The sequence below is a fragment of the Sceloporus undulatus genome, chromosome 4 (genome assembly GCF_019175285.1).
Source record: "Sceloporus undulatus isolate JIND9_A2432 ecotype Alabama chromosome 4, SceUnd_v1.1, whole genome shotgun sequence".
NCBI lineage: Eukaryota > Metazoa > Chordata > Lepidosauria > Squamata > Phrynosomatidae > Sceloporus > Sceloporus undulatus.
In genome coordinates, this window is record NC_056525.1 from 172,819,012 (window position 1) to 172,846,070 (window position 27,059).

The 27,059-nt window shown below is 39.3% G+C and overlaps 1 long non-coding RNA gene across 1 annotated transcript; it reads left to right on the forward strand.

Annotated features, from left to right (window-relative positions):
• LOC121929392 lies at window positions 1-26,814 on the forward strand. The gene is made up of 4 exons (XR_006103664.1): window positions 1-22; window positions 25,364-25,433; window positions 26,263-26,272; window positions 26,767-26,814. It is a non-coding gene; the product is annotated as an uncharacterized LOC121929392 (long non-coding RNA).
• The last annotated feature ends 245 nt before the right edge of the window (window positions 26,815-27,059 follow it).

The window sequence follows — 27,059 nt, forward strand, 5'->3', positions numbered from 1 at the left end:
GGGACACTCAACATGACCAGAGGTGATCACATTTTCTTCAGTGTTTTGAGGTAGGGTTAAGGCATGTGGGGGCAAAATCACTTCATTGTGCAGCAGTTTTGAGTCATTTGGAATTGCCCTCCCTATTTTTTTTTTTTTTTTTTTAAACTTTGGGAAGCTTCAGGGCAAACTGAGAACAGGAACCTCGTAGCCATATTTTCTTTTGGATTGTTCCATTAAAGGCTGGAAGAAAAACATCAAAAGGCAAAGTTATTTTTAGGACTATGGTACTGCTTGCTGGGAGATTCTGGGAACCGTAGTCCAGAAAATGACTTACTTTTGCCGGGATATAGTTGCTTACAAGATGCAATCGGGAATTATCGCAGGAAAAATGCAGCCGAGAGATTGCATCCCAGCTGCATCGAGGCTCCTAGCCACACTGAGCCGGCCAATTTGCAAACATTGGAAGCTCTCGTTTTTGAAAAGTAGCTGGCTGAACACAGCCGGGAGCCTGGATGCAGCCGGGCTGCATTTGCCCGGTGGCATCGGTGGCATTTTTCATGCAATAATTTCCAATTGCATCCCGTAAGCGACTGTATCCTGGCAGGGCTAAGTTGCTTTATTTTTGCATGCAGTAAGGTCCAGAGTGATGCAGGCATCTGAAATAACAGATGCTGTAGGCAGAGGGGAGGGATGCAAGGAGCATAAAATATTTGCATAAATACCCAAGCAGGTTTTCAAGAAAACATTATGAATATTAGGGTGTTTTTTTCCTTTGAAGACTTCAGGTTTAGAGGGGAAACAGGAATGTTCTAGTGACTACATCCATTGGTTTATTCTAATCTGTTCCATGAATGTTCCATTTCATACCTTGTTAACCACTTATCGTTCTACAAATTCAATATTTTCTGTGTGAAGGAAGTTCCATTCTTCTCTTAATATGATTACTGTATTATAGTTCCACAATATTATCATTATAAGTTTATGCCCTGGATTTAAAAAATACAATCATACTTCACCAGGAATGCAGAATAAAGAAAACCAGTAGGATATTTTAAAAACTTCAGACAGCAGAAGATATATTCACAAAGAATGTCCTGTGGACTTTTTAAAAAAAAGGAATCTATTTTGTCTGGTATAAAAAAGTGGGAATGAATGAATATATCTTCCCAATAAATATTTAATCATTTATGTCTGCCATAGAATTTAAATGTTTAGGGTGTGCATGTAAATCAAATTTGGTTTAGATCCTGAAGGGTGTGGTTTATTCCCCTTTATTTCTTGTGGACCACAGTCTGAAGATGACAAACAATTCTGTTATTCAGAACTGGCTCTGAATAACAAAGCTGAAAACTTTCAGAAGGAAAGGTGCACCAATTCATGTGTGTGCGCACTGCCACATTTTTTTTTACTGAGGTGTATAATTAATTTATTTTCCCCTTACCCTGTGGTTTCTTTGGGGGGGGGGGGGGGATAGTTTGAAAACAGGATATATCACAGAGGTTTCCCAAGGCCAGAAAACTGCAAAGTTTCATAAAGATGGGTGCAAGGACTATAATATTATAATGCTTGAAGGCTAGTTTAAGGCTTTTAAAATCATGAGCAAAGATTTCTGCTCTCAACCCTTCCCTTGTAAAATGTACCCTAGGCATGACTGGATTCTCAGGGCACTTAATGCTGCTCCTGGCACCACCCAAACCAGCACACCTACATGCTTCTTGTACTATGATGTTATCAAGACATGAGAGAATGCTCTTGGGAAGAGCAGGACAGTAGATCTTTTTGCTTGGACCTCTCCAAAGATAGGGAGATTTCCTGTCTACAACACCTCCATTTTCTAACTGTAGCATGGGTGAAACTGTGAGCAGTGTGTTGAGGGTTCACTGCCTTTAGACTCTGGCTTCTGTCATGTTGGCCAGGACAATGGCAGTAGGGATGCCCAGAGCTTTGGACTGGCTCTAGCTCTGGTGAGAGTACTGCTCAGCCTAGCAATTCTGCCAAGCTTTATGTGCCACAGCACAAATCTGAACTTTTCATATTTTCCAACTGTCCCAGTTTGGCACGGACAGTCCTGATTAATCTTCTCTCATCCCACATTTTTGGATGCTTTTAAACATCCCATTTTTTCTCTCCTCTTATTAGTCCCCCACCCCTTTGTCTTTGGTTCAGCTTAGTTGCTGCAAATAGTTCAAAGTACAAAAATAGTTTGCATTCAATTCACTATGGATTGGAGAGGAACAAGAGAGGCAAAATCTTGCTTTTCCTAGTAAGTTCAGGTAAAAGCAAAGTTCTGCAGTCTTTCCAGGCTTGTGTGCTCTTCTTCATTAATGATGGTTGGCATCCTCACCACATTCTGGAAGGTTATCGCATCAGTGCCTGAAACGTTTCTATTCTGTTCCCAAAACGTTTCAAGATGTAACGTTATGGGAACGGATATTATCGCATTAGAAAATGTAAAGCGTTCCGAGAACGTTACGGGAACACAATTTACCGCATTTGTCCTTATAGGAAGCGTGATAAGTATGAGAACGTTTCAATATTCGCGCATGCGTATTTATTTCGGAGGACCTTGTAATGATGATGTAATCACTCTACTGTTCCTTTTCACCCGGAACTGAATAGGGTGACCTTGTGGGGTGTAAAGATGGCGTCTAAGGAAGTGTTTTTGGAGCTACTGTGCAGTATTATAAACATTGATGAAGAGCAAAGATGGAGGAGAAGAAGTCACATTGCAAAAACTCTATTTCTCTTGAAGCGACGAAAAGCTGCTTTAACAAAATTGTTAATTTTAGCTGGCGGTGGAAATGTAAATATTACCGCTTGTCTCGCATGGATGTCCACCTGGCCTTGCATCCCTCGCTGGTGGGTGAGACCCCGCGAGCGTTCCAACAATGTATGTTCAATAAACATGTAGTGGCCAAAGACAATAACAGTTTGAAACCACAGAAAAAATGGATGTGGGGGTAGTACTAGACAACAATGTGATGCTACAGCTACAGAGAACAATGCTGCTTCAGATATTAGGACCCAGAGCGATCGATTACAGGTACAGAAAAAGCTATTCCACATAAACATTGGGAGCAACTTTATGACAATAAGGGCTGTCATACTGTGAAAAAAAACTCCCATGAAGTGTGGTGGCCTCTCCTAAGAGTTCTTCCCACAGAGACTGGATGGCCATGTGTCAGGATTGCTTTGATTGTGATTTCCTGCATGGCATGGTGTTGGACTGGATGGCCCTTGTGGACTCTTCCTACCCCATGATGCTAGGAAATGCTTCATTATGGATATGAAGAAAGAATTAAAAAGACAAAAAAATAAAATGTCCCCATAAAATTGTGTTGTAACCAGACTCTGCTGGCTCATGTTTTTTCAACCTTACATTATTATATTACCTCCTTGACATGCAAAAAAATCTATAGTATTCTGATCCATGTCATCAGGGAATACCGTGGTCATGACCATCCATTATCACACAATTCATCTTGAGGATTGTTGTGATAAATTTAGTTAATTTTCACTTTCCCCCCAAAAAAAGGCTCCATGTCAGGATCTTTTTAACTAGTAAGATACATATTATGGATTACATGAAAATCTAAGAAAGGTGCAAGATAAGAAGTCAACAATCATCATCACTTTACATATTTTATGCACCACATACAACATACCAGTAATACAGCTTTTGGTCGTATTGGACCTATTTGCTGCAGTACTAAGTTTTGGCCCATTATTAATGAAATTATACCTCAACCACATTATTTTATTTATTGTCTTGTCCATCATGTATTGTGACAACTAAGCATTAATGCAAAAAAAACTACTACAGTCATCTTTATGGACATACATAAAGATGACATACAGTGTATTATTGTCCATGAGTACCACACGCACAGAAGGAAACCATTTCCCAGAAAAAAATAGTTTTCAAACACTGCCTTTATTTTTTATATACACATACAGACAAACAAACACACACACACACACACACACACACACACACACACACACACACACACTACATATACACACATATACATATATAAGTAATATAGATATAATATATAAATATGCATATATATTGTCAGTTATCTATATATACAAACATTACTAATCTAAATAGATGTCATTTATATATATATATGTATGTATGTGTGTGTGTGTGTGCGTATATATATATATATATATAACATGTTTTCTATTACATATTTCACATGTTTCTTATATATATATATATATATGTTGTATATACATATGTATGTATATGTATATATATAGAGGTAGAGACAGAGCGAGAGAGAGAGTTTTCCATATACATATATATAATACCATAATTATACACACATCTATCTATACATAGCCCTCACAAATGGTGGGGCTTGTTTTTTTTTCTCTATTTATTTTACTCAACATGAGTCCCAGGGAGAGCAAAAAAACCGACGCTCTAGGAAGGGGGAGGAATGCAGGGAGGGAAGTCCGTTCAGCCAATCAAAACAAGGCAGATCATGAGAACAGATGTAAGAACACTTACATTACCGCTCTCACATTTCTTGGACCGTTTTAAAAACGTTTCCACAAGCTTGGATCACTTTCTCATCTGTTCCCTCCGAGGAACACATATGGAACGCTTTGAGGGGTATGTAGAACGCGATGGGAACCCGATGGGGAAAGAAACGTGCGGTAAAGTTAAAAGTGTTCTGTTCCTATCGGGTTCCAATAACGTTCTCGGAACGCGATGCGATAATCTCCCTGGTGTTGCCTGGCCACATATGTCCTAGTTTTCCTCTGTGAAATGTTGGAAGGCATGTCTTCAGTGTGTGTGTTGAGGGGGGGGGACATGTGCCCAAAGAGAGGTCCTGTTTGCAAGTACTTGGTCTTAGAATGAGAAAGTGACTGTCAGGAACTCCACTCCTTCCCCAAGCCTGGGTACTGTATTTTCCAATATACATATATACTTTTTGGCTAGAAACTGCCTCTTTCCAACACCTGGGGCCTGAATTAAGGATAAAGTGAGGTCCAGTTTTATTTCTGGTAGCCTTGGATGATGGCGATGATGGGGACACTGCTTCAGTTCAGGAATTGCCTAAACTGGTCCAGCTGGGCCCATTTCTGGTCAAACTTTGGACCAGCAGAATCTGATTCCCAATCAACACCTTTCAATTTGTTCAACATTAGGATTTGTACTTACTTACGGTGATAAAAGTAGACATGGACAATAAAGAGCCTAGAGGATATATGCAAACTCCATGTCACTTTAAAGTGTTTGCTAATTTTCTAGTTCATAAAGTTGTAAAAATGAATTTGAAAACGAAAAGTTGGTAAAGATTTTTTTTTAAAAAAATTCTGACAGTAAAAAGATGTCTGAGCACATTTTATATTGCTGTTGAAGTTTCTTAATCCAAATATTCTGATTTTTTCCACAGATCTTATAGTTTTTTATATTACTGGTAGGTGCCACAGATTTCCTGAAAGGTATTATTGCTGGAATGCAGCACTCAATATGAAAATGAGATTGACATCTGCTATGCTTATGGGGAAATGCAATTATACAAACTACAGGCATTTAGCATGCAAATTAGCTGTCATTCTCTTTATTATTTCTGATGTGCTGATTAAGCCTCTGACCAGGGAGAAGGATGCAATGTGCTGGCCTTGATCCCTTACTAACTCCTACACTACTCCAACGGAATGCATCAATAATATGTACAATGGTACACCACTGAGTTGACCGTTGCCATGTGAGAAATTAGACAGAGGCTGGACTGATAATGATTAATCTGCATCTCTTCTTAAAGGCATTTTAGCCATAACTCATTACATCAGTGCAACCCTAGATTTGTGAATAACTATTTTCATTGTTCCTGGTGAGGCTGCAGGGAAGCATGGGTTTGTTCCTTTTCCCAAGATGAAACTACTTCTCCATATACATCATGATAAGGTGTTACATAGCTTGCACAGATTAAGAATGTTGGGACCTGACGTATCCTACAAACTGAGCAATGTAATGGCAATACCACTTCCTGCAAAATATGGATCCAAAACATAATATCAATGTATACACTTGCCAGATTTTGAATTTTTAATAGATATGAAATGCATACTAGCTTCAATAGCATTTCTACAGTTTAATTTTGTTATTAGGTTTCATTTAAAAGAATGAAACGGCTGTGCAGACCGCCCCTAAGGGGTGACCTGCAGTCGCCTCTAGCTGTGCTGGATTGGGGCTGTGGCAACCGCATGCTGCGGCTCCTTTTTCGGTCCTGGTGCTGTGTCATGTAAATGCAGTGCCAGAGGAGCACTGTGATGCCGCACACCATGTGAAGTAGCACACAGCATCACGCCACCATGGGGGATGGAGTTGGGGCATGCGTTGTATGGATACCATGCCCCAACTCTGCCCCCAGGCTGGCCTTAATAGCTGGTCTGCACAGCCCGGAAATCCCAAACCTTTCCGTTCTCTCAAGACTCTTTGGCATGTTATATCTTGTTTGTATGTTCATTTACTCTATTGGGGTGGGTGGGTAGGAATTGTTTCTTGCTCTGGCATCAGGCTTATATAATAAAAAGATGCAATAATAACCACAGTAAAAAAATGCATATCCTTGCCAATCTACAATATATTGCAATCATTTCAGAAAGCTTCTTTAAAAAAAGCATTTCTTTTTCTCTCTCTCCCTCCCTTTCCCTTTTTGCATATATCATCTTTTTTAATGCACAAGCATCTCAGCCATGTATATTACTCAAATTGCTCTTATTAGAGGTAATTAATCTTTTGGTGTGGGCATTAACAAGCCCTCTGTTAAAAAGGATGCCCTCTGGACTCACAGAGTATCCTGTTCTAACAATATTCAGACTATGGCTATGTGACTCAAAGCATGATCACATCTAGTGTATTGTTAGGATTAATATGGGACAACCAATTATGCTCAGCAAAGAACAATATCTCATATATTAGAAATTACTAAAGGAATAATGTACATTATAAGTGACCATAGGTGTTTTAAGCAGGCAACTAGAAATGAATAGAAATACAGCACAATTCTACAAAACCTTTCTACTCAGAAGTAATCCTCACTGAGTTTAATGGGACCCTCTCCCAGTTAAAATTCTGTCTTCCAGTTAAGTCTGCAGCACTTATCAGTTATGAAGATCCAAATCTGTATTTTCCATATGAAAGATAAAGGTTCATGTGCAATTATAATCTTAACAGGAAGTACAAAAGCAGATCATTCATGGGCATTCATATTGCAAATTAAAATAAATGACTGTTACAAAATGATTCAATGACATGGTGTCATGCAGAAAATATTTCATGCACCTGGATAAAACTGTTTAACCTGTGGTCCAGCTCATCAGAGAATGACCCAAGCTCTCTAGAAGAATTATAACCCTAGTCTCATGTTCAAACAGATTATTTCATGCACCTATGACATGAAGGCATTAATAAGATTAAAATGAAAATTACCCCACTACCCCATCAATTACTGCAGGTTTTTGTGGTTTATTAAATGCCCTTTACCTTCTTCACAGCATGACGAGGTGATCAAGTCTGTTTGAAAAATCACATTAGGAGAAAATGAGCTGCATTAATAACTGTTTGAATCATGTTAGTGCCCTTGAAACATCTACCCTGGGATTTTAACAAAAGAATGACTAGCAGAGCTCTAATATACCATGAAGATATCTGTAGTCCAAGAAAACATATGTCATATTAAATGTATTAATCAAGAAAGATGTCCCAAGACTCTTTGTTGGGTTTTCCTGCCAAAGACTAATATGGTTACTCTGCTTAAAAATAAAATACCTTGTTATTGACTCCAGTGCTACCGTGAATGAATGTTATTGCATGCATCTGGTCAAGAGGGTTCTGGTCACAAAAACATAGGCTGTGATTATGAATCTGTTAGTAGTTAAATTGCCACAATAATCTTTTGTGATATAGATGGGAAAAGATTTAGAAAAGTTGAGAAATTAGGTCAGATATGATAGTTGTCAGGTGTGGCGTTAAACTCAGTCCCAAGATGAAAAATGAAACACTGCTAGGTGTACACATTATCTGAGTACACTTACTAATGCTTATACTGGGACAAATGATTTCAAGCCAGATTTAAAAAAAACAAACCTGAAGTTGGTGAGTACTGAAAACATGTGGACTGAGTGGAATGCCTAACACATCTCATATTCTCAAAGGTAAAAAGATTGGCAATAATGGCTTTAGGCCTGCAAAATGTGCATTTCCACTGATTTAGGAACCCACAGCATCAATTTTTAAACAAAGATCAAACACCCATGAGTTTAAAGAACAGCTGTTGCTGCTGGGCATCCAGCTAAGCATTTGCTGGAAATGCTGAATCTGCTGTCTGTTCTCTTTCTAACATGTGATTGATTTAAATGCTTCTGTTGAACAAATGAAAACTAGACAGAAAGAGTAGTTTTCACGTAGACATTGAATAGCCTTCCATGTATCCAGCCCATCAGCCTGTCTTTTCACCATCTTCTTCCAACACAACAACTTAGCAGTCACAAACTGGCATCCTGTGGCTGAGGATCAGAGTTTGGGAAAATTGAAAGACATGGCCATGTTAGTCTGAAAAATCAATATACAAAGGGATCTTGTAGCACCTTTGTGACTGACTGAAAGAAAGATGTTGGTAGCATGAGTCTGCAAAAGCTAATGTTACTAACTTCTTTCTTTCAATTAGTCTCAAAGGTGCTTAAGATTCCTTTGCATACAGAGTTTAGGAGTTATGTTGGATTACATCTCCCAGATTCCCCCAGCAAGCATAAGCACTGTCCATGCTGGCTGAGTGATTAGGGAGATTGAATCTAAACGCAACTTTCTCAAGCTCTGCTGAGGATGATGGCACTCTGCTGGGTGGGACAGAGGTTTTAGAATGGACCTTGGTACTAAAGAGTAGAATTTTGTTGTTGCACTGTTTTAGAGGTTCTACTTTTTTGAGGGTTACACAGTGGTGGGAAGAATAGGCACCCAAATTTCTGTCTTCAAGCAGACAATTTTTCCAGGGCTTCATTCTCCTATTCCAGCTACTGAATGATATTTCAGGCAGCTCTGGGGTTCTTTAGATGGTGATTGAGAGTTCTTTGGTGCAAGAATCAGTAGTAAAAGGCACGTTTCCCTCAAAATCAGTGAGACCACTATTTTTTCTTCTGAAATATACAGCTGATGAGGAGATCTGTGTATGTTGTTCCGGGATTCATTCTTGATTCACATGAGGGAACAGAACATTTCAATAGGCTGGCCTAGCATCAGGAATACCCTCCAGCCAAGCTCCAAAATCCAGTGCAGTTAGCAAGGACTTTCTGGAAGCAATCTGATTTCTTTGGCAGCCAAACTGATGTGGTAAATCTTTCTGAAAACAAAATGTTTAAAACTCTTACCTCATTGGTTATCTTCAATCTTATTCTATGCAGGAAAAAAAATTGGCAATGGTTAATACATTAAAAGAAATGTGTAGGTACTACAGGTAGCCTCAAACCAGGGAGGATTAGTTTAGTGAAATTTGAAAATGACAACTTCTTTGTCTCAGGGGATTATATTCTAGCTGTACTGTTCATCTCAATGAAGAAACATCTCACTTCACAAGATTTCCAAAATAACTGAAAAGCTGCAATTCAGGGTGTAATAAATGTTGTTATCTGCTGTGTGTTGGCAAAATATCCCAGTTTTTGCCAGCAATCAAGCAAATGTCACAGATGCTTGGCTTGCAGGTTAATGCCTAATTACTAAGTGTAAGCTGCCAATGTGCCTGTGATTGGCTTGTCTTTAATTAATTCTTAGTGTATTTACATCAGGAAGGAGAAAGGGTAATTATTTAACTTTATTTGGAAAGACAGAAAAGTTAAATGAATTAAGCCATTATACAGAAATTTAAACAGTCTGCCACAAGTGTGGCTATGATTTCTATCATAATGTAGCTCTTGTGGTTTTCTCTATAATTGTTGTTATGTCGCAAACACTAAAACACTACAACATCCCTGGAGTCTATTTCTCTATTGTATCATGGCATAACATGATATTTTGCCTGTTTGCTATCTCTTTGAGAAGTGCCTGCTGACCATTTGTTAGATGATACTCCCCCATAATCTCTTCTGATGATTTCCCCTCTCTTATGAGAAAGAATGAAATCTCCTTTGTGAAAAGATGCAACATACAGTGGTACCTCGGGTTACGAAATTAATTCGTTCCGCCGCCGCTTTCGTAACCCGAAAAGCCTTCGCAAGCCGAAAACCCATAGGCGCTAATGGGGAAAAGCCGCGATTTCGTGTGAAATAGCGCCGAAAAGCACCAAAATTTTCTTCGTAACCCGAAATAACCTTCGTAACCCGGAACAGTTATTTCCTATGGGATTTTTTCGTATCCCGGAAATTTCGTAACGTGGGTATTTCGTATCCCAGGGTACCACTGTAGTAGACAACATCCTCTTGATGCAGAAGGTTCCAGGTTCATTTTCCAGCATATACAAGTAGGACTGGGAAAGACCCACCTGATAGTGCTTCCAGATGAGGCCTTTGTTGTGCAATCTATCTGTATTATTTATAGCAGAATGTTGTTTTTTACTTGGAATCCATTTGTGCTTCCCCTGTGTTTTTATATTGTAAAAGATTCTTATCGATTTTATCTATTCTATGTACAGCACTGTGCAAATCTACAGCACTTTATAAATATAATAATAATAATAATAATAATAATAATAATAAAGTTTTTCCACTTTTTTTCATTCCACAAAAAAAAGTTACTGGTGCTGCATCTGCACTGCAGAAATAATCCAGTTTGACACCACATTAACTACCATGGCTCAATTCTATGGAATTCTGGGATTAGTAGCTGGTTGTGGCACCAGAGCTCTCTGACACAGAAGGCTAAATGTCTCACAAAACCACAGTTCTCATAATTCCATAGCATTGAGCCACAGCAGTTAAAGTGGTGTCAGACTGCATTATTTCTGCAGTGTGGATGTAGCCCAAGTTAAAGATGGAATATCTGCATCATGCTTTTTGATGACTAGTGCTTATAGTCTTCTGTTGGGAGCTACCCAGAATCCAGGTAAACAGCAGGTGAGCTGGTGCCAGGTGATGTAGACACACCTAGAACAGCCATTTTATGAAGTGGATTGAATCTACAAAAGTGTATGCCAGAAATTTCTTTATCCCAGTCAGTCTAAAAGGTGCTACTGGTTTCCTTTATGCCTTTTAATACTAAAACAAGGTGTATCTGAAGAGAACATTTTGTTTTAGAGGGGATTTACGCCCCTAGAGATGGAACTATTCCAATTTGGGAAGGGAGTCCTTGGGTCCACAAAACTGGTCTGGGGTAGACATACAGCCTATATGTTACCCACCTTTGGTGTTGATGGGCTTTGTGTAAAGCAATATTCTCTGTTCTTAAATAGAAGAGGAAGTATCAGTCTTTTGAGTCATTTCTTCAAAAAGAGGAAAAAGAAAATGGGGAAAAAATGACTGAAAGTATTTCCAGAGGTAAAATGATCCTGAGAACATAGACCAGGGCCTTGAGCAGACAGGGCAAAAGAAGCATCCAAAAGGAGCTCTCCATTTGGCACGAGACCATGGCAACCAGATGCTACAGTCCTGAAGCTGCCTGCCACCATGGTCTGCAACAGACCGTCAGCAAGGTGCACTTCTTTTGTGTTCCTTTTTGTGCTGAGTTTGGGCTGCCTTAGGCAGCTGCGGTGCAGCCTCGGCCTGATTCGGGGTTGTGCATCATCCGAATGCCATGGCTCTGGATCAGGCCAAAGACTGCGCTGTGGGCCCATCTGTTTTGGAACAAAGTGTTATATGGGTTGTTACTACATTTTTACTTTTGTCCTTTCTCCCAAGAGTTCATGCAGCCACACATAGAATGTATGTACACCAGTGCTTCTCAGGTTGATGTGGGAAATCAGCATTTTTAAAAATATGGCAGGGGACTGGTACATTTGTATCTTTTGGCTACAAATGTTTGTCAGTCCTGGAAACTCTCTATGGATCAGTAGCCAATGGCTTGTAGACCAGCTTGGGGACCACATCTTTGAGCAGCACTGGTCTATAGTACACAGCATTTTGATATTACTGTACTGTATTTTATTAGTCATGGAGATCTCCTACAGAACCCTGGGATTTATAGTTTAGTGAGATACTTAGAATTCTCTACTTGAGAGTTCTAGTGGATTCTTTCCTGAACTATAGCATTGGAGCTCTCCAGCAGAGTATTCTTAGTTCACCAAACTACAGCACAAACCCTAAGACTCCACAAAATGAAGCCACAGCAGTTAACGGGGTATGGAAGTGATACAACTGTGCAGTATAGACACACTGTGAAAGGCTATGCCATTGTATCCTCAAAGCCAGCTTGTGAGATATGCTAGAGGTACGGTACTTTTACACCAACCAGGAACCAATCATTCCCCAGCCCCCATTATGGGGCTTAATACATCTGTCTCCTTGGTCCATCCTTCCCCTCTACTAAAGTTTCAAAAGTAGGTAGATTACATGGAGAAAAACACCTTACAGCAAGGAGGAGATAAACAGGATCTTCAAATATTACACTTTTACATATGTAAAGCTTGTAACACATACAGTGTTATTTTAAAAATAATACTTAACTGAAGATATGTTGCGTTCTGGGTATGAAACTGAGAATTAGGAAAAACTGGAACATGCAGGCAGAAACTGAATTCTTGAGAGACATTCAAAAGCGAATTGCTGAGTATACATCATGTGAGGGAAGGAGATTAAAAAAATCTTTCATTGTGAACACACTTGCTTTCCAATTGCCTAAAGGGATTTTCAGAACAAGAATTGCAGATCCTGGGTTGTACACAGCAAAAGTACTGTATAACAAATGGTCCTGCTACTGTTGTCAGGTTTTCTTACCACCACCACCCACTCCCGCCTTATTCATCACTTACTTTCCAGGCAGGAGATGTTTCAGCTGCTTAAAGTACAGTAGGAACAACAGGCTGCTATTAAGAAAAGGAGGGTATGCAGAGCTATTTGTCACAAGTAAGTTTCTATGTGTGTACAAACAGGAGTCTATGTCCCTTTTTTGTTATATAGATGTCCCTTTTTTGTTATATAGATTTTTATTTTTCTACCTGGTATTAAAGTTTGGAATGTCTAGTGTCACCAGTCCTTCTGGGTAAGAATAAAGCCTTGTAGTTTCCATTAAATTGTTAGGCTTAATAAGAGCAAAATAAGAACACGTAATATTCAAATATTTGATAAATAAGGAAAGTGCAATAATGTAGCATAAGCTGAAACTCTTATCCAGTCCAAAAACATGTTGGGCAAATTAGTTCCAAATGATAAAATCATTAGGAGATTACAAAGTATCTTGACTTGGGGATATTAAAAAGTGTCATGAAATAATATTGTGTGCAATCAGTAAAGAAACCATGAGATCCTTCAGGCTATTTAACTCACAGTTACAGAGTTTTCTCCTTGTGGAAGGACACATATAGTGACAGAAGCACAGTTCAGATTTAATACTGCCATTCCAATTTCCTCAGTACTTGGAAAAGAAATAAGCAACAAGTTAATGTGATCACTCCTCCCCTTATAAGCCTGGCTTGAAAGGAGACTTGGTTAGTCTCTCTACAAAATGCAATCCTCAACAAACTTTTACCAGGCTTTTAATACACCTGATGTAAATATTTTGCAGAGTGGCATGATATATAAATTTAAGTCAGCCTCCACATGAAGATGTTAGCAAAGACAAAGCTATATAAATTAGAAAAATCCAGCAATGACATTGTTCTTGATGAAACTGAGAAAAAATGCCAGTGTGGTGTAGTGGTTTGAGCGTTGGCCTATGACCCTGGAGACCAGGGCTCAGATTCTGGCTCAGCCATGTAAATCCATTGAGGAGACTTTGGGCAAGTCAAAGGATGGCAATGGCAAACAATCTAACTCCATGATAGGTGGTTCGCTTTAGGGTAGCCATAAGTCAGAAACATTTGAAAGCACTCAGTAACACCAAAATATATACTTCAAGTATGCAAAAAAGGTAAAAGATTTAAAAAAAAAAAAGATCAGACTGGTGAATTTTGAATGTATTGTTGTTATTATTTATAAATCAGAAAGCAAGGAAAGATGTTCTCCTAATAGAATAAGTAAGTATGTCAAAGACAGTATCAGTAAACCCAAGATAACATAGTGGCATTTAGGTCAATCCTAATCTAAAAGGACTGAATCCACTGACATTTAAAAGAAGCTGCAGAATTGTGATATGTGCTGAGTAAGGGCTATAACTGTTCTTTTTCTAGAATACAGCATTTTTGTTATCAGTATTTTTAAAAATTAATATCCACAGACTTCCTTAGAGCCTAAAGCATGGATGGTAACATGCAACCAATGGTCTATGTGCAGTTCCCCACTAATATTTGCATGCTCCTATGCCTCTCTTTTGCCCTCCTACTGGTAAGCAGCAATACCAAAAATAGATGGTGATGTAAAGAAAAAAAGAATATAGAGACAATCTATCCCTCATCGTGGCATGGCTCTGTGATGCAGAAGGGTCATGTGGTACCCTATTGTATCACAGACTGCTGTTTGCTTCAAACAGAGTACTGCTCTCTGTAAAGTGGAACACATGGCCACCCGTGGAAGACTACAGTGCTATGAAATCAACTGCTGCAACTAGAAGCGCCATTTAAATCGGCCCTGACATTTTTAAAAGGGTGGCATTTTTTGCTTCTTCTAATGGGCAACTGCATTGGGGCCAGGGCCCACATTCAGGCATCTGGGACTACTCAAGGACTGCACATTTAAAATCAGTCAAGCCAGCCAGCCATTTATAGAGTTTTTAAGTTGGGGTTGAAGTGAGATGGATGGAAGGAGAGGGTGGAACCAGGGTGACCAGACACCCTCCTTTTCCAGGACATGTCCTGCATTTCAGCCTTTTGTCCAGGAGGCATTTGAAATTGTCCTTCCATTCTGAGCAGGACTAAGAAACATGAATTTAGTATTTATATGGGAGTTCTTAGCTTTTCTTGGGTTGTGTCCTACATTTTTCTTGAATGCCCTACATGTTGTGATGTCTTGTCTCTCTTTGGGTGGGACCATTTGCAAGCAAGTGGTAAGATTTTAAGATGGGATTGGAGTGAATAAAGAGGATGGAAGGAGGGGATGAGAGTGTTTGTGGAGGATTATTTAAGGATCATTTTAAGGCAGAACTGGAGTGAATGAAGGGGATGGAAGGAAGGGTTAAAGAATCTGCAAGCAATGGACAAAATTTTAAGCTGGCACTGGAGTGAGTGAGAGGGATGAAAGATGGAGGTGGGAGTGTCTGTGGGAGATTTTAAATCAAGACTGAAGTGAGTTTGATGGAAAGAGGATGTGGGGTCATTTGCAAGGGGAGAGATTTTAAGATGGGAATAGAGTGAATGAGGGTGGTGTGAGGAGGGTTGGGAGCATTCGCACCACATTTGTTTGCAGCAGCAAGCTGAGGCTTCTCCTTCTCAAGGTGTAGCAAGCATTATTAGCTGCTTGGGGGTCTCTCCACTTTGGAGTGGGGGATCGAGAGGCTTGTGGGGCTGTATTTTCGGATTTAGTAGGCCTCTTACACTTTGTCCACCCCTGTTCTAAGGAGTATAGCAATTTGTCTTATTCTAAGGAGATTGTTACTCCAGGGCCAATTCAGCAATAATTGAGGTAATTACAGTTCCTTTTTTAATATGTGCTAAACGTGTTGTAAACATGCTGCGTCTCAAAAATCAGCTTCACAAATATCATTTTTTTCTTTTCTTTTAACAAACCTCCACCTCAATTTCTCCCCACCTTTATTTCCCCCCAGCCAAATGACACCACTGCTCTTCAAATATCTGTGTTTGGGCAGAAACAGACTGTGGCATTCACCTATCTCTCCTTAAAATGCTGAAAAGATGGTTTGAGTGGGGTGAAGGTCAGTGGGAGGAGAAAGGAGAGGGCTCAGTTTTTTTTAAATTAAATGTTAATATTTCAAATTTTTTTGAAAAAAAAATAAAATTAACTTTTTATCTTTTAAAATTTTCTTTAAAGACATCACATTTTACCAATTTTTCACTTTAACCGCATGAGACTATGTATATGTAAATACTTCTATTCTATGCATACAATATTGTAATTTAAAAGTATCATGAGTTACTGCACCAGGTGACACCAACCCTAATGACACGACTGGTAGAAGATAGTAGGAAAGTAGGGAAACCAAACTACAAGTATATTGACTCAGTCGAGGAAACCATTGCTCTGAGTTTGCAAGATCTTAGCAAGACGGTTGATTACTTGGAAGTCTCATTCGTAGGTTACCACACATCAAAGTTGACTTTAAGGTGAATAACAACAAAAAAGCTCATCATTGCTTGTGCTGATAGAGAGAGCCCCTCTAAGGCTTGAGATAGACAAGTGCCCTCAGTCTTATTTCCTGAAATGCTTTAATTGTCTACAGTGCCTTGGCTGGACCATATGCAAATAAAGCATAATAAATATATTTTCTTCTGTAGCATGGTTGCATGATGACTTTGCTTATAAGCTCAAAATTCATCATGAGATGGTCGCCAAAGGTAAAATAAGGGCACAGAGGAATTATGAATCTGAAATCAGAATAACTGACTTACATAAGCAGCTGTTATAAAACCCTTCTGAATATTCATATAAATAAAAATGTGTGACCCCTTCAGAGATGGCAATTGTTTTTAAAAAATAGTCCCAATTAATTCAGACTTGAAAGCTATCATTTTAACTCTTCAGGCAAAGATTAATGTGAAGGAAATCAAAGAACATAAATCTGCTAAATATTTTTAACACATACATATATCATATTGAATTTCATTAATTATAATAATGCTCAAAATAGATTTACCACAGTACCTTCTGGACTTTGGCTATAATTATACCACTATATTTTTTTCGTTAAAGACTGAAGTGAGAGAGAGAGAGAGATTCAGATTCCAACACCATTTCCCTATACTGCACATACTCTATTTAACCTAACAGCCTTTAGATCTTAACAGACATGAGCTTAAGTGACCAACTGAATACATTTAATTTACTAGAGGAAAAATAGATAATGATGAGATCTCTATTCCTCTTTCAAATCTTCCACTGTTCTGAGGTCTGAGATGGAATGCCCAGGAAGACTGAAGTGTTCTGCAAGTGGTTTTTGTGTATTCCCATTCCCAATGTCTGGAATGGTCATGGAACGGAAGCTCATGCTGCCAGCATCTTTCCATAGACTGAAAGGTGATATAAGATGCCTTAAAGTAAAACTGGCTCTGGTATCTAGTGGTGTATCTGTAAATTCTGAAATGGAGGCCATTGTTGGCTGCATCTGCATTGCAGAAATAATCCAGTTTGACACCACTTTAACTGCCATAGTGCAATGCTATGGAATTCTGGAGTTCCAGAGCTCTTTGGCAGAGAAGGCTAAATGTCTCACAAAACTACAGTTCCCAGAAATCTATATCATTGAGCCATGGCAGTTAAAGTGGTGTCAAATTGGATTATTTTTTTTACAGTGTGGATAAATTAAGTGCAGGACCTGAGCAGAGCAGTTGAGGACAAGGGGGCTTGGAGGTGTCTCACTCATGGGATCGCCATGAGTCAAAGTCAACTTGGAGTTAGTTAACAATAACAACAAATTTATGTGTTAATACAGATATTCCAAAATCCAAAAACATCCAAAATCCAAAACACCTCTGGGCCCAAGCATTTCAGAAAAGGGGGACTCAACCAGATAAGGGAGAATCAATGGCTTTGGTCCAGATTATTTGAAGAACCATATCTCCTCATATGAACCTGCCAGAATACTAAGATCTTTGGAGAAAGACTTTCTTTCGCTTCCACCACTATTGCAGGCTCCCATGGTGAGAAAATGAGAGAGAACCTTCTTGGTGGTTGCTCCCACTCTCTGGATTGCTCTTTCATGGGATCCTGGCTGTTCCCCTGCCTGCTTGCCTTTTGTTGGCAAGCTAAGACATTTTTATTTAAGCAGGAGTTTAATATACAGCATGCCCTTCCCTTATGCAGGGGATCCACTAAGGACCCCCGCCCCCATGTAAGAGAAATACCGTGTATGCTAGAACCCCATCAAAAACATTGGGGATTGTGCCCGTGGTGAAAGCCATCTATGGAACGCCCTTGTATGATGCAGGCGCACTGTATAATCATGCCAAGGTGGCTTTTGAAAGGGATGTGCATTTTGGTTGTGCCTTTTAGCTTTTGTATATTTTTATGTGGTTTTCATACTGTTTTAAGATATTTTCACTGTTTTAAATTCTTATTGTAATTTTTTGAAAAATGTCTTTTATCTGTGAGCTGCCCAAATAAATAAATAAACACTTCCAAGCAGCCTTTTAAGAAAATACTTTTAAAATAAATGTATTAACAGTGCAGTCCTTTACATATCTGCTCACAAGTAAGCGGACTTCAATGAAACTTACTCTCAGTGGTATTGGATTGCAGCTTAAAGCACTCCCCCCCCCACATTATGACTAATAATTTCAAATCTCGAACAGCAGAAGAAAAAGGTAATTTGCAGGAAATAATTAAGGTGATAAAACAGCAGCGGCTGGAAAATCAGTGTTGTTGTTTTTAAATAATTCCTTTTAAAGCATATTTTAATTTAATCACTATTTTGTGAATATTATATTTAGAAAATGTGGAGGCAAAGCATCATACATTAAAATATCCAGTTTAAAAAAGGCAATTCCAATGGAGCCAACAGAAAAAGTAACAGTGAAGATGAGCTTAACTATTGGGAGGTTCATACACATATCCATATTGCATATTAGTGCACACTTGAAAACTTTGCCTCTTTAAAAAAACATATGAATGGTGCTGTGACATTTTCTATAGAATGCTTCTATTGCGTTCTTCCCTAGAAAAGATGGGTTCTCTGTAGTCTGTGGAAAGACAAAGGCACAGGGAAAACACAGGCAAGTGTCATGGAAAATGAATGAAAGGAGGATGCCTACTTCTTGTGTTTTGCCTGCAGAAGTTCCCAAGTTTAACCCCGACAGCCCCGGTTAGCTAATGTGTGTGTGTGTGTTTCTGTGTGATGTGTGAAACCCTGGAAAGCTGTTGTGCAGCAACAGTCCAGCTTCTCAGTATGCCATGGGTTATTCAAAAGCAATGTTTTTCTTGCCATACACTCCACTCTCAAATGGCAACATGTTTTCTTTTCAACCTTTCTTTTTACACCAATTTCAGGGCTCACCTTGGCAGAGTCCTAGGGTATGATCTGCACTGCAAGCTGGTCTTGAATGCTCATTAATTAGCATTCCTGGCTAGAGGCTTAAGCCAAAGCTAAAGAGCTTTGTCTTGAAGTAACAAGACAGCATGGCTCATAATAACATGCACATAGCTTTCTTTAACACAAGCCAAACATTCTTGGCAAGGAAACGTTTAAAATGTAAAACTGCTCTGGGGATTAGTACAAGAAGGTGTCTTGGAGCATGGACTCTGGCCAACTACTACTGTGCCTTGTTGGCTTCTGATTCAGACTTGCAGAATTTTTCTTTGCCTGAGCTTCATCTTGAGGTCAAACTAAAATTTGAGCAGGACTCTTGATTTGGCTTCACTAGTGTGTTCTTACCCTTTGAAAGGTGGCGCCCCTCTGTGACCTGACATGACTTTGGAAGTGGCAGTAACAGTGTTTAGGTGTCATTATTCCTATGTATGCAGAATATGGAAACTCCTATACATTAAATGCAAGAGCTTTATTGAGGTCTGTAAGCACATGAAATTACAAAAAATAAAACAAGATTGCAATTCTGTATCCACTTACTCAGGAGTAAGCCCCACTGGATTCTATGGGACATCTATCTGAGTAGAAATGTGTAAGATTGCATATTAAGCAGAATTTGTGCACCATGATAAGAAAATGTATGCTTTTTCAGAGCCTGAAACTCTTTCATTTAATCCCAGCTCAATTATGCTGAATAAATAAAATATAGGAGCATTCAAGCTTCTTTCAACATTAAGTGGATTACATTCTTGGCATAATGGAAAAAGAGGAGCAGGCCTGTACACTACAAGGGAAAGTATTCCACCTTTTAAGTCTTGAAACAATGTGAAAAAATTCACTTTCACAGACTAGCTTAAGACTATCACAGGTTTAACTAAATACATAATAATAAAACTCAAAGGTTCTGAGGAAATTTCCAACCAACTATAGCAAAACAAGAGAATAGGGTTTTGTGCCAAATAAATAAGAAAGAAAACAAATCCCTTGCTATGAAGAAAGGAAAACTGTAGAATACTCACAATTGATTTTTCTTTACTGGCTGAGCTTATAGAAGTGTTAAAGTGATCTATCACCCATGTTAATAAGTAATCAACAAGTGAGAATTACATAAAGCAAAAACTACACCGTATGGAGACTCTCCTGCCCTACGTTTTAAGGGGACTCTTCTGGTCTCCACTGCAATGAAGGAAGTAAGGTATTGGAAAAACAGGTTGCTTGGAATGGGCATGTTTTGTTAGGCTTCCCACACCAGCATTGTACAATCCTCGGAGAAGTGCAACCACTATTCTAGTCCACCAACAAGATTCCAGCCTGACTGCCTATTAATGTATCTGCCTAGATAAGTCAGCCTAGCTGAGCACAGAGACAATTGTAAGCAGAACACAAAATGCTGTAGCAACTCTGGGTGGAATAGTTGTTTTCTGTATTCGTAAAACTATCCACATTGAAATCCCCAGAACTGTAAATTTGGGGCAGGAGTGTGTGCAGAACACATGTTGCCCTTGCTGTGGGAGTTTTTATTCTTGAAAACCATTTAGTTCTTTTGAAATTTAGTGATCAAATGGAGCAATATGAGCCATTTCTTTGGATTATGAGGAATTGACTCCCCCCCCCCCCCCCCGCCCCTGCAGTTAAAAAACAATGTATTCAAAACTTGCATTTTGCAACTGGTAGCTGCTGTATAGAGCCACCTTCTCTTTTTTCAAGTCCAAGTACTTTTCTGACTTTGTTCTGCCCTCTAGTGACTTTTACTATTATTGTTTTCTCCAGATGGCTCTTCTGGCTTTTTCTGCATTACTGAAAAAGTGTGTCTCCCCACCCCCACTAAGATTTTATATTAATTGTGACATTCCTGCTCACTTTGATCCGACACATTAGGATCAGAGATTATTAGGATGAATATTACCATCACATTGGCTCAAAACAAGTGAGAGTATGCTTGCTGTGGTCGAACAGACACCAGTTAAACTAGGACTTGATATTAAATTGCGCCTACATTGCATCTGTTAAATTGCCCAATATTACAGTTGTCCTTGGAACCCGCAGGGGATCCATTCTGAACCCCCCACCCCCACCAAGTTCCAAAATGCACACATATTCAAGCCCCATAAGCTTGAATGGGGTGCGTGTATGCAGGGTGCATGCCACGGGTGCTCATCTAAATGCATTTGAAACATTTTATTGCAAATTGAATGGGCAAGCCACTTCTTCCAGCATTGACTTTTCTTTCCATAGTCTTTTCTGCTACTAGACCCTTTAATATCACTGTCGTGTTGTTCTTTTGAAAAAAGAATTAGAACTATGCAGTAGTTCCTTGTAGCATTTCACTTCATAGAGCTCTGCATTAATTATAACAGCCCAAAAATAACTGTTGGCAAAATCCTAACTATGTTGGCTAGAATTTAGTTCATCATACTTACAAGTACTTGCTGAGCCAGCATGGCATAGTGGTTTGAGTGTTGGACTAGGACTCAGGAGACCAGGATTCAATTCCTGGCTTGGCCATGAAACAGTGACCTCAGCAAACCTCTTCTGAACAAACCTTGCCAAGAAAACCCCACGACAGAATCACCTTAGGGTTGCCATAAGTTGAAAATAACTTGAAGGCACACAACAACAACAACAACATTTATTTGCTAGAACAGGAGAGGGCAGTTGTGGCCCTCCCTAAATTTTTGACTGTAACTCTCATAATCTCTTAAAGCTGATTGGAGTTGCAGGCCAAAAACACATTTCAAAACATGTTAATTTTTTTCCTGTTAGCTCCCGTCACTCTCCAGCTTTCATAATCATACATGAAATTCAGGGATATAACCATTTTAGTCTGGAATATTAGTATGCAAATGGATTTTGTAGTCTCAAAGGTGCTACAAGATCCCTTTGCATACTGATAATCATACATAGAAATTGAAAATACCATGGCATATTTTAAATTAGCGGGGGGGGGGGGGGAGTTGGCAGGAAAATGTATTTAATGGTTTTGAAACTTTTTATTTCTGTTGCGATTGTTTTTGTACTGTGAGCTTTCTGGGCCCCATACTGGGAGAAAGGAGGGATATTTTATAAAATAAATTGACTGAGCTGGATGACCCACAACCACAGAATTTGCATAGCCATGCAACTTCTCTTATGGGAGGATGATCTGCACTGCTTTACTGTTGACCATTTAACCATTTTTTCCCCTTGCCAGCTACTGTCAAGTGAATCTTGCCATTTCTTATCGTGCTTTAAGGACTTGGATTACAAATCTGATCACTAAATGTTAGGCTTTGTTTTGATTGCATACCTGCTTAAGGATTCTGTGGATTTTAGCAAATGTACTGCAACTCACAAGCAGAAAGGTGGCACAAAAAGAGGTAACTACTATGAACAGATAGGAGTTTAAAAACCAGAAATGATAGCCTTGTTTAAACTATGCTGATTCATTTTTCTGCAATGACATTACTCCTGTGGCAAGGAAATGGAAATGTAGCTGAAGAGTACTAGTGTTCTCATTTCCTTTAGAAAATGAGAAATATGAATTTGATTGAGAAGCATGCGCAGGCAGCTGCTCCTGGAAAAGAAGCACGAAAACGCTAGCTTCTTCTCACTCTGGATGTTTTCAGCTGCTTGCAGGAAATTACACACATGAACACTCTTAATATTAATAAGAATTATGCATGTATCTCCTTTCTATCATTTCTTTCAACACAGTTGTTTTAAATTCTTAATCAGAAAAAAATGAAAAGAAAAATGTGTGCGATGATTTGTCCATGTCATGCTGCCTCAACATAGTCGATGATCCTAAGGTAAAACATGAGAACATGGCTCCAAACGGTAACTAGTGTTAGGGTTAAGGTCAAAAGCTGTGGCCCTTTAACTGAAAAAGAAATTTTATAAAATAAAACATAAGTTAGTAGAAAATAGGATAGTCTTGAGATTTTTAAATGAAAGTATAATATACTTACTCTATAAAAAGTATATTAGGCTTTAAGTTTCTAAATATATAGAACAATAGAACACTGATATCTATTAATACATTGCTTAGCAAGAATAGAGGGGTTGGTTTATATTTTTTGAATGAACAAGTTTTACTTATAAAGCATCCTGGGTTTAGTTATTTTATAAATAATTAACTGAATAACTAGTATCTTTTTCTGACTGTATTAAGACATGCCAGTTACTAAAATGGCTAGTGTTTTGCTTAAAGTACAAGTTTTGTATTAATTATGTAACAATTATACTAGACAAAAAAGCATCAAAGAGAAATTCTTTGTCTGCATTTGGATTCAAGGGTAGCTTTAAAGAGGGGAGGCAAACCAGTGCCTGAAACTACAGATAAGAGAGCTTCATTCTCATTAACTGCCATTGGATAACAAGGGACCCACTGTACACTGTTTTGTGGATTTTGGATGTTATACTTTGCTACATGGCTAACATGGATGGCCTGGCTCTGTTTTAAGGTTATGTACTGGACTGAAGACTTGTCTATCTCTTTCCAAGATATGCCAACATATGCCCACCATCCCAAGGGACACTTGAAGGCTGCTCATAGCCAATCCCAGTGTGGCCTACACAAGGCATGGATGATGCATCATGACTTCCATTATGATGCGCCTCTTGTTCTGTGGCAGTTAAGGTTCTGTGGCAGTTAACAGCTGAGCAAGAAGGACCATGAATAGGGCAGCCAATGGTTGAATACTTTATGTCTTTGTACTGGATCATTTTTCCAGGTTTCCTTCTATGAAAGAAGAGAGGGTGGTTGTTTTTTGTGGGATTTTCTGCCTTGGGTGCCCAAATGCTTTCACTAGCTTGGCTACCTTCACTTCCAGGAGTGGAGGGTGGCATTTGGTGTTTCACTTCAGGCAGCAACATCTCTTGGGTCAGCCCTAGCAGGGTCAAGAGCACCTGACGCATCCAAAAATAGGCCAAATTGTAGAAAGGAAGATGAAAGTAAAACAGGGGCTTGTGGAAAACAGTGATTTCTTCAGGAAGAAGAGAAGTCCAAAGAGAAAAACCAAAGAGGATTCCAAATCTAGCATTGCTTCTAAGGTGCTCCCGTATGGGATTTTATTAGTTGAAGAGTAAGCTTGATGGAAATCTATGTGTATATTTGGTATACTACAAGTTGGAGAACTCAACAACTGTGCAGTGTTTTGTTCCTGCCCTTCAAAAAAGCTGCTGCTCCAGACGCCTCTCAGGGGCTGCATCTGCACGGCAGAATTAACACAGTTTGACATTTCTTTAACTTCAATGGCTCACTGCTATGGAATTCTGGGATCTGCAGTTTGCTGTGGCACCTGGTATTTGTAGTCTGGTGCCACAACAAACGAGAAACCCCAGAATCCTATAGCACTGCACCATAGCACTTAAAGTGCATTAATTCTGCAATGTAGATGAAGCCTGGGACATAGTATAATGGTATCAGGTCGAAAGAAATTGAAATGCAAAGAGACCTCATCATGCCAATTTTAGAATAGAGAGAAAGTGAACAAAGAAGAAGGAAAGAATGAGAAGAAGACTGAAAAGGGATGGAAGGAAGGAAGGAAGGAAGGAAGGAAGGGAAAGGACAGAAATAAGAACAATAAGCTAATCAGAATGATGGGGGCAAAGAAAAAAAATCAGAATAGGTAAGAGGAAAGAAAAAAGGCAACTGGAGAAGATGCCAGTAACTGACAAGGCCATGTTGGTAGAAAAACAGGTGAGAAGAAAAGGCAGATCATGGTGAACCTGCTCATAGATTTAAAGAGACGAGGAAGCCAATGGCTTGAAGCTTCTTTTCCAGTGACTGTCTGAACTCTAGTTGCTGGTCAACTGGGAAGACTGGAATGGAACCATGGCTTCTTGGTCTTCAATGTTCTAGTGCTCTGTGGTATTAATGGTGAATCCTTAATATTCAAAGGCTTTTGGCACTCAAAGGAATCATCCTCCAGCTAAGTATTTATTCCTCAGTTCCGCAAAGTTTTTTCTAATGAATTTATTGAGAAAAAGGAGAAGGGTGTGGGTTAAATCGAACCAGAAGTCCATCAAAGTTTAGAGATTTGCAGAAATGAGCTTCCTGAACTCTCAAGATTTAAAAGCTGCTGATATATTTCAGAGGAAGGCCAAAAACCTTTGGACCTATACCTGGAGGACTATGGGTAACAGCTTGCATTTCATTTTTAGAAGTGAGGAGACATCAACAAGACAACCAGCAGAAGACCTGAGCAGCTCAGCCTCAACTGAATTCTTTGAGGTATTCTGACCTGTCACTTCCCTTCCAGTTCTGATTGTTTAGACTGCAAGCTTTTGGTGAACTTCATTTCTTTCCTTTGCAAGAAATTTTTGTAGGTGTTTAATCTTCAGAATGATGGGAAATATGAAGGTACTGCTCAGCCAGGGACGTAGCCAAAGGGGGGGGGTTTCTTGGGGTCCACCCCCCCTTCCATTAGGAAAATGAATGGTGTGTGCTGCTGCGCCGCCGCACCCAAGCCCCATTATAATGGTGGCACTTAGTCTGGACCCCCCCCCCCTTCCTAAAATCCTAGCTACGTCCCTGGCTCAGCCAATGTTCAACCATAGGCTGCTATGTGTCCTTCTTGAACATGGACCATTTCTGTGATTAAGTTAAATTGCTATTGAAAAAACGGGGGGGGGGGGGGGCACTGGCAAAAGGCCTCCATTTAACCCGGGATATTTGATACCGCCCCCCCAACTTTTCCTGAAAGATTTGCAGTGTCGGCAGTGTGAATAAACTTTTGAATAGATTTGAATCGCTCTGTATTGTTCCTTTCCAAAAAGGAAGGGAGAAGTTTCCTAAGCAGGGGCAGCACATTCGAAATGGCAGCTCCATTCTAACCTGAAAGAACGGCATGTGTGAATAACAAAGGGTTAAATTGACTGAAAGAGATTCACAAAACCGAAGCAAAGGGAACAACAAAACCCAATATGCACTGCCAAGGCAATGCAGATCTCCTAGAGGGAAAAAAACACCAACAAGCATGTTTATGACCCCTCAGTCTGTGGTTGCACAACTATGTAGTTCTATTTCAATGATCAAATGATTTATCATTGTAAAATTTCAGATTCTTGCAGGTGAGTCACTTTATGACTTATGGACACGTAAAAAGCACTGCAATACTTTCAGCCAAACAATCACCAGGTATGACCTTTGTAGGAATGATGTTTTTTTTAACCCAAAGCTTTTAATACAACTCAGAGGAATCCCCCTTATTCCAATTATTTAATGACTGATTGATCATTGTATTATCTTGCAGATTAATCTTATTTGAGTCCTTATGGACACATAAACAACACTGCAATGCCTTCAGCCAGATATGACCTATGTAGGAATGATGCTTTTTGAAGCAAGAACATTGAGGAGCTTCTAATATGTCTCAGAGGAAGTGTGGTCCTACGCCTGAAGGAAAACAACAGAAGCTTATATTGCAGTTTTCACTGAAAAAATCCATCAGCAAGATATCTAGGAGAAGACAGGACCAGTCGAGCCTGAGAGCCTTTTAAAAACCCTCTTAAGTATTCTTACACCTCCTCCTCCTTGACTTTATCTCCTTCTCTTTCTCTTGTAGTCACCTTTGCTTGCTGAGGTAAACTCCATCATCTTTCCTTTCTTCTTGGATCTTCACAAGAATTGAAAGGATGAAGACATTCCTAAGCAAGGTTGTAGCTGAGGAGGCAAGACTTGAAGGAAATACAGTAGTCAGCAGGGTCTCTTTCTCTCATCTCTTCTCCATGCAATCGCCCAACAACAAGTAACATTCAAGAGTTTTGCTCCATCCAATGAGACAAAGTAGCCAAAGGGAAAGTCCATTCAAACACAGGTGAGTATTTCCCACCCCCACCTAAAGCCCCCTTTGTTGGA